The sequence below is a fragment of the Pinus tabuliformis genome, chromosome 5_2, assembly GCF_031772625.1.
Source record: "Pinus tabuliformis cultivar Carrire ecotype Pingquan chromosome 5_2, CPIR1, whole genome shotgun sequence".
Taxonomy (NCBI): Eukaryota; Viridiplantae; Streptophyta; class Pinopsida; order Pinales; family Pinaceae; genus Pinus; species Pinus tabuliformis.
In genome coordinates, this window is record NC_142306.1 from 321,279,406 (window position 1) to 321,291,750 (window position 12,345).

Here is a 12,345-nt window from a genome sequence, read left to right on the forward strand (position 1 = left end):
CCTGTAGAGACAAAGGAAACCTAAGATGAGGGATAATCATAGAAATAGAAAGAGCCTTCATGAATAAGAGGAAATACAAATGGGGTAGATGGTAGCAGGCGTAGGAAGAGGCATAGGCTTGAAAGTGAGGATACTGTGAAGGGAGATGCACCATTGAGCACCCCAAGAAGAGGAACCAACACACATGTGCATCATTCTAGTAGACCATCTAGTTATGCTACCAAGGGGCACCACCATTGCTCTCATTATCACCATCACCATAATTTAGGAAGCAAGGAAAATAATTACATGCCTGAGTAATTCAAGAGAGCCAATCCACCCACATTTGATGGGGAAATGAAGAAATCAGAGGATGCAGAAGCATGGTTGTTGGGCATGATGAAAATTTTCAGAATCCATGATTATTCAGAAAATATGAAAGCAATAATTTCCACCTTCAGCTTGAAAGGAAAAACAAACATATGGTGGGAATATTTAAAGAATGTTAGAGGCATTGTTGAGAAGTAATTGACTTGGATTTTTTTTGAAAATATCTTTAGACAACAGTGTTTTTCCGAGCACTATTATGATGGTAAGGCCAAAGAGTTCTATGAACTCAAGATGGTGCAGTTATCATATGATGAATATGTCACCAAGTTCCTATAACTAAGGTATGTGCCATATATCAAGGATGAGAAAGCTAAGATCGATAGATTTATTAGTGGGACGCCTATGGAATTTAGAGATACAATTGAGTTTCTGGAACCTTAGACTCTGAAGGACGCTATTAAGAAGCTGAAGCATTGCTATGAGCACGCAAAACACAGGTCAAAAATTAAGGGTAATTGGTAGGAAAAGAACAACACTGAAAATAAGAAGAATTGGCCCAAGAAAAGGTCAGAAAAGAAGGAATGTAAGAATTCATCCCCTGTAAAGCAATTTCATTAGAAGACCAATATTGTGGTTAAAATAAATGTGAAATAGCCAATGTTAGGAAAATTTAATCTTGAAGGCCAAGAGCCGCTAAAGTGCTAGCCATGTGGTGAAAACCACATGAAAAGAGATTTCTCACATCAGCCAAATGTTGGACCAAAGATCTATAGTGCCCAAGGCTCACACGGTGGGTGATGTAGCTCAAAGTTTGCCCAAAATCTATGTAGCCATAGACAACTGCGAGACAAACCACTAGGCATCCATCATTGAGATGGAAGGCAAGTTGCATAACCAAATTGTCTCTATTCTAATTGATCTAGGTTCTAATTACAACTATATTATCCCAAATCTTGTTGAAAAATGCAATTTGGTAAAGGAGTTGCATGAAGAACCATGGCTGGTTCAATCGACAACCAAAACCAAAAGAAAAATTAATCATTGGGTGAGATCATGCACGTTTGAGCTCAGTAGTATGCCTACAAAAGATCATCTTAATAAATTTCCATTTGGTGCATATACTATATTGTTGGGCATGAACTACTCTTTCTTGCACAAAACTAAAGTGGACTGCTATGAAAAGGACATCAAATGATTATATGAGCAAGGAAAAAGCAGAGTTTTGCATGGCAGGAAAAATCCTAATTTAGTAAGGTTGATTACGACCATGCAAGCCAATCACAACAACAAAAACAGATGCATGTTGCTTTCAATGCAAATCTCAAGTGATGATAAAGCTAGCGAAGATACTGGTAATGAGTAAAAGGAATTGCTAAAAAGGTACCTGGTTCTCCAGCAATATATAGATGTTTTTCCAGAGGAGGTTCCTAGATTACCTCCTCACAGAGAGGTAAATTTCTCTATTTAGTTGGTACCTGGAACAACACCAGCATCTAAGGCACCGTACATGATGAGTACCCCTGAGCTAGTGGAGCTAAAGTTGCAGCTAAAAGAGATGCTGGACAAGGACTACATAAGGCCAAGTGTGTCTCCATGGGGAGCACCTATATTGTTTGTAAAGAAGAAAGATTGAACCTTGAGATTATGCATTGATTACCGACAATTAAACAAGGTGACCATAAAGAATAGGTACCCATTACCAAGAATAGATGACCTCTTTGATCAGTTGAGAGAAGCATTAGTGTTCTCCAAGATTGACTTGAGGTCAGGATATCATCAAGTAAGGATTAAGGAGGAGGACATTCATAAGAATGCTTTTAGGACAAGATATAGAACTATGAGTTTGTAGTGGTACCATTTAGGCTTACTAATTCCCCTACCACGTTAATGTGATTAATGAAAAATGTGTTATGTCCTTATTTGGACAAGTTTATCATTGTGTTTGTTGATGATATATTAATGTAATGAAGGACTGAAGAATAACATGAAAAACATTTGGATGTAGTGCTACAATCACTGAGGGAGCACACACTCTATGCCAAGCTTAGTAGTGTGACTTTTTCCAGTCACAAATACATTATTTAGGGCATATTGTATCCAAAGAAGGGATACCAGTTGATCCTGAAAAGATCAAAGCCATAATGGAGTGGCCAACGCCAAAGAACGTGAATGAGGGATGATCATTCATGGGATTGGTAGGTTATTACAGGAGATTTATTAAAAGTTTCTCCAAAATAGGCCATCCTATCACATCCTTGTAGAGAAAAGGAAAAAAAATTGAGTGGACAACGCAGTGTGCAACAAGCTTTGAGAAATTGAAATAATTTATCACAAATGAAGTGATTTTGAGGATTGCAAATCCTGACAAGGATATTGTGGTGTGCACAGATGCCTACAAGGAAGGGCTCACTAGAGTCTTAATGGAGGAAGGACAGGTAGTAAGCTACGAGTCAAGGAAATTGAATGAGCATGAGGTAAATTATATGACTCATGATATAGAGTTGGCTGCTATCATTCACGCTTTGAAAATGTGGAGGCATTACATCCTTAGCAAAAAATTTACTCTTATGAAAGATCATAGTGGGCTCAAGTATTTGTTTGAGCAACCCAAGCTAAACAAAAGACAAGCTAGATGGCTGGCCATACTCAGTGAGTTTGACTTTGAAATAGAGTACATTAAAGTCAAGGGAAAAAAAAGTTATTGATGCCCTCAATAAGAGGATTCAAGTGAACCACTTGAAAACTATAAGCTCTTACAAAATGGACTTGGTAGAAAGGGCCAAGAATGCAGGACAACATGATGAAAAATATCAGCAAATAAAAGACAAGTTGCTACAAGATGGCGGGGATGAGGAATATCACCTCATTGATGATGACCTAATTAAGTTCAAAAATAGAATCTATGTTGCCAACTAATGATGAATTAAAGAGACTCATAATGAAAGAGTTTCATGTCAAGCCTTATTCAGGCAATCTAGATTCCATGGTATCAAAAGACCCTCACGCCCATTAAAAAGTTCTATTATTGTCTAAAATTGAAGAAAGAATTCACTGATTTGGTGGCTAAATGCTTAGAATGTCAACAAGTGAAGCCTGAATGCAAGCATCCAATAGGGCTATTGCAGCCTATTCCAATTCCAGAATGGAAATGGGAGGTAATTTCTATGGATTTTATCACAGGGTTGCCTAACCTCCAAACAACATGATGCAATCATGGTCGCTATTGATAGATTGAGCACGGTAGCTCACTTTGTGGCGATCAAATCCACTAATTATTGTTGGGCCTTGAAATTGTCATTCATTTCCATTACACTTTCACTATTATGTCCATTATATCACCTCCATTTCACCTTCATTTCACTACCATGTCACTACATTCATATCACTTTCATTATCATTGGGTCACATTTATGTTTTTCCAAACTTTATTAATTCTTAGCCTTTTTAAGTGAATTTGTGGTTAAAAATTAGAAAATAATGTGCATATGCTTATACCTAACAAGTTGGTTAAGATTGTTGACATGTGTAGGTCAAAATGAGGCTTCTAGAAGACCTTTATGTGGCACCCTAAGGTAAAATTCGAATTTTAGTGGAGAGGATCATGGGATCATGAAGATATGTGCCACATTTCCTATTTGTATTGAAACTCTAAGAAGACATGTGTCTTATCATTTCCTATTTTGATTAGGACTCTAGAGGTAGAGGGAGAGATTCATGGACTCTCATTAATGAGATGACTTCTCATCTTTTTGTATAAATAGGAGATCTCTCTCCTTCATTTGGTAGTTTTTTTTGGTAGCTTTGGAAAGCTTTGGAGAGCTTTGTTGTACTTTGTAATTTTGAAGAATTTGAATAAAGCTTTGATGTTCTCAACATGGAAGGAGATGTGAAGTAGATGTCATGGAGCATATTAGAATGTAAGGTAGAGTAGATTTTGTTTTGTAGTTTTGCTTTGATTTCATTCAAGTATGTCATTTTATTGCTTTCAAGTTTGATAATTTAGATTTTCCATTCATGCAAGTTTAATTCATGCAAGTGTGTTCAACCAATTGATTGTATATTTATCTAACTGTATAATCTATGCTTAACAAAATAGTCTAAGAAAGTAGTCCTCCTATTTTCCAATTGGTGCTTGGAGCATTAGAGCACACATAGATTAGTTTTCCTTTACATGTTTTGTATTTGCTTTCCATAGTTTAATAACTCATGTTGTAAGTGAATATTTCCGAAAGCCCTTGGTTCACTAAGTGGTGAAGTATTTCATTTATGAATGAGTCTTTCTCTGCATTTTTATGTTTACTTTTCTTAGAACAATGAAGTATTGGATCCCTCCAAATGCTATCACGAGGAGGTAGTTCTCACAAAATTGTATAGCAAAGTGATAAAACATTTCATTTAGCTGTTATAGTAGATTAGTTGCAATTTCACTTTCATTCTTAGTCTTTCATTTAAATTTCATTTTCAGTTTTAGAACAATGAAGTATGGAGTCCCTCAAAATGTTATCACAAGGAGGTAGTTCTCCCAAAATTGTATAGCAGAGTGATAAAACACTTCATTTAGCTGTTATCATTTTTGCTTTCATTTCATAGACATTTTGTCGGCTTAGATTAATTTAACTATTCAAAGTTTTAATTTGTTTTTATGTAATGTTCATTTCCTTTTCTCCCTTCTTTAGAAATTAGATTTTAACATTAAAAGTCATTAGATTTCGTTGTCCATTAACATTTAGAAATTTTCATCTAGAAGCATAACTTTTCTTTCTTAGATTAATTTTCTTAAGCATGAGAAACAAAACCCCCAAAAACAACACAAAATATAAAACAACGAAGTAAGAGAAATGTTAACTAAGCACATATAGTGCACCACACTTCATCAGTTACGATACTTGGATTGATAATTTATGTAGAGCAATTTAGGACATTAAATTGACTAGACATTTTGGCGCTGTTGCCGGGGAAGTGTAATTAGGAGACCTTATTTCTTACATCTAAGAAAAATCAATAATTTCTCGAGTATGCTCTCCTCCTGCACTTTGTGTGATCCGGAGGATCATAAAAAGAATTTTTATGTTAAAAAAAAATAAAAATCATTGTTTTGTTTAATGAAATATATATATGTATATTTTTAATTTTTGAAAGTATAACATATCATTTTATTAACAAAGCAATTTAAAAAATACATAAAAAAAATAAAATAAATGTTATTATTTTGTTTAGTAAAATATATATGTATATTTTTAATTTTTGAAAATATAACATATGTAATTTTATTAACAAAATAAATAAATTATTTTATTTTATTTTATTTTATTTTCTCACGTTTCACATAATAAAACAATCTCTGCATTTCTTGACGTTCTGGTGGACGTAGTAAATATTTGCATTCCTTGTCTAGAGGTCATTCATCGACCCGTATTCCTTCCAGTCACACACTGCATTTTGTTTAGCCACTGCTCGGCCCTCCTCAGCATCAAAATCCTTAGACCTTGATCTCTTAGTGCGCTCTTGTTTTTTGCTCATGCTAGCTATAATAACCTGCTTGAATTCGTCAACCATTTTCTTAATCTGCCCAGGCTCAAGCAACAAACCTGAAATCTGAATGCATTCATTTAGTGAGCTTAACATATTCGTAAGGACCTCTGTTTCCGGTTCCTTATGTAATGCTTCAGCAAGGGATGAAATAATATAGTCTGAGAATTGCTTAACATATGACTCATTACATCCCTGTGCTTGTCCTTTATCCATGGCCAATTTTCCAGCTCGGAGCAGTTCTGGCATGCCTGAAATTGCAGCCATCCGGACCTCCTCATTAAAATAGAACTTCAATAATGGAACAAGATCACCAAAATTGACTGGTTCATACGCTGTGATTACATCTGAAAACAATATTTTTGCTCTGAAATCGATTTTACAGTCGAATGCAGTGATTCACAAAAAAAAAATAGTAAAAATGTAAAACTAACTACACGATCCAGCCAAATGAGGACGAATTAGGAAAAAATAAAACATGGGTTTTTCAGGGGACGGGGTCAATTAGATAACCCAGAAATGGTTTTAAGAAATTCGCAGTGATTTGGGATAATTTCTCGGTTCTTTAAAGCCTCTTTTTGCATGCCGCGTGAAGAAAAACAGAATTTGAATTAATGAATAGGCTGTGATTTAATTCGGTGTGCTTGGAGAGGGGAATTCCGATTTGGGAATCAATTGTGTCCTGGCATTCAATCTTACTCCACCACGTCTCCCGCCTTTAATACCTCCCGTCTTTAACTCGCACTTCACTGTTACACTGTTTTAACGGTTAATTACATGACGTGAACCAGTTGGATACGGCTCTTCACAGCCGATTGATAGACGTGGCGAAGTGCCATGATTGAAATCCATAACATTCTTTTGGAGCTGTACTTGTTTGATGATCTTTGTGCTCCATATTTTTCCTCATCTATTGTTCGGAGTATGGACACTTCTGCAGTTGGAAGGCTCCACCAGACATTATATGAGCAGCAAAGGAAAAATCATTATCTGCTGAACGTAAATGGAAAAATATAAATCCTCCACACCTTTTCCATGCATACGGCCTCCCTGCTTCATATACCCTCCATATTTCATTCTCATATCCATCATTTTTTCCATAGTTCCATATCCACTTTTCATCTCCATTCTGCCATATTTCATCCACACAATCATTTTCTATTTTCATTCATTGATCAAGTCATATTTTATTCACTGTGCTGTTTTCCAATTCCGCACTTGTTCTAATTCCGTAGCTAAACATCAATTTGCAGCTGAAAAACCTCATTGTTTAAATCAAACTAACTTTCTCATACGAAATCAGATTTCGATGATTCAAGTATCGTTGGAAAGATATCGACGAGATCTACACAATGAAAAATCCATCATCAGAGTTTGAAATAGTAAATAATGAAATAAATTGCTGAAAAGATGCAACAATTAACTTGAGGCACTAATTCTGAAGCAGGTATAAATTCTTTTGGTTTTCCTTTGTGAACTTGTTTCATTAGTACGAATTTTTAGTTTTGTGTGTAAATATCATAACTAGAGAGATTGATCACCTTTCTCCTTTGATAATCTTACATTCCATTGCAGAAAAAGTATTAGTTTTTTTGCAGGTTCCAAGAGGATGGACAAATGACTATAAGTGAATGGTGTCTCTCTAAGGGACCAATTTGTTTCATAAGAGGATGATCAGCAACAAAGAAGAAACAGGTTAATGCAAAATCAGATCCAAACACTTGAAAAACTTTCAGATACTATTGTTTCCACTACATCCATACTTCATAATAAACCATTCACCTCATTTCCCTTCATATTTTCCATTTACATTTACATACACTTTCCATTACTTTTTGTCCACTCATAACCCACAAATAAAAGCAAGAGGCTCAGTCACATGCTTATTGCCCATTGCCATTTCTACTTTCCATTGCCATCTTCCATTTTCATCTTCCCTTTCCTATCCTTTTCATTTCGCAAATAAGCATTACTTTAATGCAAATTATTGAGTCCATAGTCCTTTGAGTCTAAATTCCTTGCAAAAACATCTTGAGGCTTGCATGCCTTAATGGCAAGTCCTCATGCCGACGAACAATGGGAATACATTAATGTCCCTTGTTCATCGGATCTCCTAGGAGACTCGACATCGACAAATTCATTCGTACTTAGCAAGATGTGTTTGGGCATCTTGACTCCCATTGTCATCAATGGTGAGAGTTCTCGTGTTGACTAGTGGCATTCATTAATGGCCACTAAGTCAACAATTTCCTGCTATGTTCGACATTAGAACATCTCTTCACATAGTAGGAATTGTGCCAATGAGTTTTGAAGACATGAAGACTATTATTTTCAGCATTTTTGGAGCAAATATAAAACAGATCAACACTATTTAGCAGTAGATTCAACAAGTTCTAGTAGAAGCAATAAAAAGTCATCTTGACTCTTTTATCCATGACTCTTTTTGTCCAGCCACTTGAAGAATATTATGATCAGAATTTTGTAGCCACCACACATACAACTCATCCATTTCAAAGGGTAAGTTAAGGTACGTTATTTTCTAACTTTTGACCATAGAATTCCATAAGAAGCTAGAATGATAATTGTTGGAAAAACATTTCTCTTCCTCATTTCATAAAATTGCCAATACCATCAGTTGGGGGGGGGGAATAAATTCATATTAATATCTTACCATGTTCATATCATAATCAGAAGCCTACATACTTCCAAAATATATTAACTATTACATTATTATTATGAGCATACAATGGCTTTTCAAAGGTCTTAAAGGATAATTGGATACAAACACAATCATAGTTGTCACACAAGAACCAACTATCATGCAATCCAATAAAGATATACTTTGCAACAATAATCAAAATATCATTATGCAAAGTTCAAAGATCAAAATAGAATGCAACAACAAAATATGGTTGTAACACAAGAACCAACCATGTTGCAATTCAAGTAAAATACTTTGCAGAAGTATGAAGCTATCAAATGATATCATGCAAAGTTAAGCCAAAGTTCAAGGATCAAAAGAATTAATGTAATATATATTGCATGAGGACATGCAATAGCTTTAGTTGAGGGGTATGTTGGGTCTTGAAATTGTCATTCATTTCCATTACACTTTCACTATTATGTCCATTATATCACCTCCATTTCACCTTCATTTTACTACCATGTCACTACATTCATCTCACTTTCATTATCATTGGGTCACGTTTATGTTTTTCCAAACTTTATTAATTTTTAGTCTTTTTAAGTGAATTTTGTGGTTAAAAATTAGAAAATAATGTGCATATGCTTATACCTAACAAGTGGGTTGAGATTGTTGACATGTGTAGGTCAAAAGGAGGCTTCTAGAAGACCTTTATGTGGCACCCTAAGGCCAAATTCGAATTTGAGTGGAGATGATCATTGGATCATGAGGATATGTGTCACATTTCCTATTTGTATTGAAACTCTAAGAAGACATGTGTCTTATCCTTAGTATTTTTTTTAAGACTAAGGATAAGACACATGTCTTCTTATCATTTCCTATTTTGGTTAGGACTCTAGAGGTAGAGGGAGAGATTCATGGACTCTCATTAATGAGATGACTTCTCATCTTTTTGTATAAATAGGAGATCTCTCTCCTTCATTTGGTAGTTTTTTTTTTTTTTTTGTAGTTTTGAAAAGCTTTGGAGAGCTTTGTTGTACTTTGTAATTTTGAAGAATTTGAATAAAGCTTTGATGTTCTTAACATGGAAGGAGATGTGAAGTAGATGTCATGGAACATATTAGAATGTAAGGTATAGTAGATTTTGTTTTGTAGTTTTGCTTTGATTTCATTCAAGTATGTCATTTTATTGCTTTCAAGTTTGATAGTTTAGATTTCCCATTCATGTAAGTTTAATTCATGCAAGTGTGTTCAACCGGTTAAACTGTGTAATCTATGCTTAACAAAATATTCCAAGAAAATAGTCCTATTTTCCAATTGGTGCTGGAGAATCAGAGCACACAATAGATTAGTTTTCCTTTACATGTTTTGTATTTTCTTTCCATAGTTTAATAACTCATGTCGTAAGTAAATATTTCCGAAAGCCCTTGGTTCACTAAGTGGTGAAGTATTTCATTTATGAATGAGTCTTTCTCTACATTTTTATGTTTACTTTTATTAGAACAATGAAGTATTGGATCCCTCCAAATGCTATCACAAGGAGGTAGTTCTCCCAAAATTGTATAGCAGAGTGATAAAACAATTCATTTAGTTGTTATTGTAGATTAGTTGCAATTTCACTTTCAGTCTTAGTCTTTCATTAAATTTCATTTTTAGTTTTAGAACAATGAAGTATGGAGTCCCTCAAAATGCTATCACAAGGAGGTAGTTCTCCCAAAATTGTATAACAGAGTGATAAAACACTTCATTTAGATGTTATCATTTTCACTTTCATTTCATGGACATTTTGCCGGCTTAGATTAATCTAGCTATTCAAAGTTTTGATTTATTTTTATCTAATGTTCATTTCCTTCTCTCCCTTCTTTAGAAATTAGATTTTAACATTAAAAGTCATTAGATTTAGTTGTCCATTAACATTTAAAGATTTTCAACTAGAAGCATAACTTCTCTTTCTTAGATTAATTTTCTTAAGCATGAGAAAAAAACCCCCCAAAACAACATAAACTATAAAACAACGAAGTAAGAGAAATGTTAACTAAGCACATATACTGCACCACACTTCATCAGTTTATGATATCCGGATTGATAATTTATGTAGAGGAATTTAGGACACTAAATTGACTAGACAATTATGCTAGTGAGGTGGCACAAATATTCATAAATAATATTGTGAGACTGCATGGTATCCCCAAGAAAATTATCTCAAATCAAGATGTTAAGTTCACTTCAAGGTTTTGGAAGGAATTGTTTGCAGGTTTAGGGATAAAAATGGAATTTAGTACAACATAGCATCCATAAACGGATGGGAAAATAAAGAGGAGAAAAAATATCCTCAAGGACATGTTGAGGATGTATGTAATGCATCAAACCAAGAAGTGGGAGGAGTACCTGCCACTTGTAGAGTTTGCATTCAACAATGAATACCAAGAATCCATCAAGATGAGTCCATTTAAGGCATTGTATGGGAGGAGTTGTAATACCCCTATCAGCTGGAATGGCCCAGTGAAAAAGGTCCTTATTGGGCCTGATATGATCAAGGAAATGGAGTGCCAAATACAAATCATCAAACAAAATTTGAAAGTGGCACATGATAGGTAGAAAAGCTATGCAGACCAACATAGGGTGCATAAAGAGTTCTAAGTTGGGGATCATGTTTATTTGAGAATAAAGCCCAAGAATATTTCCTTAAAAATTGGGTCATGTACCAAGTTGGCACCACGGTATTGTGGTCCTTTTGAGATCCTTGAGAGGATTGGAACAATGGCCTATAGGCTAGCTTTATCTCCATCAATCAAAATTCATGATGTTTTCCATGTTTCTTTGCTTAAAAGATATATCCATGATTCTAATCATGTGATTGATTGGTCTATGCTACAAGTGGAACAAAAGGGAGAGTTTTAGCCAGAGCCATTGTGCATTCTAGATGAGAGGAGTCTCATACTTCGTAATCGAGCCATACAACAAGTCAAAGTGCAATGGAGGCACTTTGGGCCAGGGAAGACACTTGGAAATGGTTGACTCCATGAGAACAACATATCCTTTCTTGTTTGTTGATTGAAGCAAATGTGTGTATGATTGTAAATACTGTATAGAGCTATGTATATAAAGCTACATAAAACAATATGTGTTTTATTTTTTACTTATGTTGCATATGAGTAGAAGAACACTAAGGGAAGTGTTCCCTGAAGGGGGAGGGGTCTGTGACAACCCTAACTCGAGTTTCCTCATGAAAAATGCAATGTAAATATTTTACAAACTATATAAGGATGCAAAGATAAGTACATAGGCCCATGTGGTTTGAGAACCACAACAAGGCAAAAAGAATTTTTTTTTTATTTTTTTATTTTTTATGAAGACTAGACATTGTAAGGTAACAAGGACGACGAAGTAAACCCCCGCGCAAAAAGGAAAGCAGCAGAGGAAAAAGAATCGACTCGACCTCATGGAGGGCATTATTCCTTATTCACTCATGCATGCAGAGTATGCATTCGAGCAACATACAAAAATGAGTAGCACATAAGGGAAGGAATAGAAGAGTAAGGATTTGTTGAGGAGAAAAGATGACAACAACAACATTTTGGTTGGCATGATTGACATAAATAAAATCTCTCCTTGGTGAGGAACAATGCCTCTTGAGTCCCTATAAATCCAGAGGGAAGATATGGTTTACTTTGGATTCCCTTGATGGTGTGGGTAGATGATTGTGTCCTTGGATTCCCGGAGGGAGGACCTCTGAAGCCTCTCTTGCTATGATTTTGCAGTGGGTTTTGGATTCCCCATAGTGGGTGGAACCACTATTTTTAGGGTGGATAGTTTCTTCTCTGGATTCCCTTGACACTCTTGGGGTGGAGGCAGTTGGCCTC

At 35.2% G+C, this 12,345-nt stretch overlaps 1 long non-coding RNA gene across 1 annotated transcript; it reads left to right on the plus strand.

Moving 5' to 3' along the window:
* The first annotated feature begins 4,107 nt into the window (after positions 1–4,107).
* On the plus strand, positions 4,108–9,545 carry LOC149158796 (uncharacterized). Its single transcript, XR_016261083.1, has 3 exons — positions 4,108–4,231; positions 7,142–7,285; positions 7,414–9,545. It is a non-coding gene; the product is annotated as an uncharacterized LOC149158796 (long non-coding RNA).
* The last annotated feature ends 2,800 nt before the right edge of the window (positions 9,546–12,345 follow it).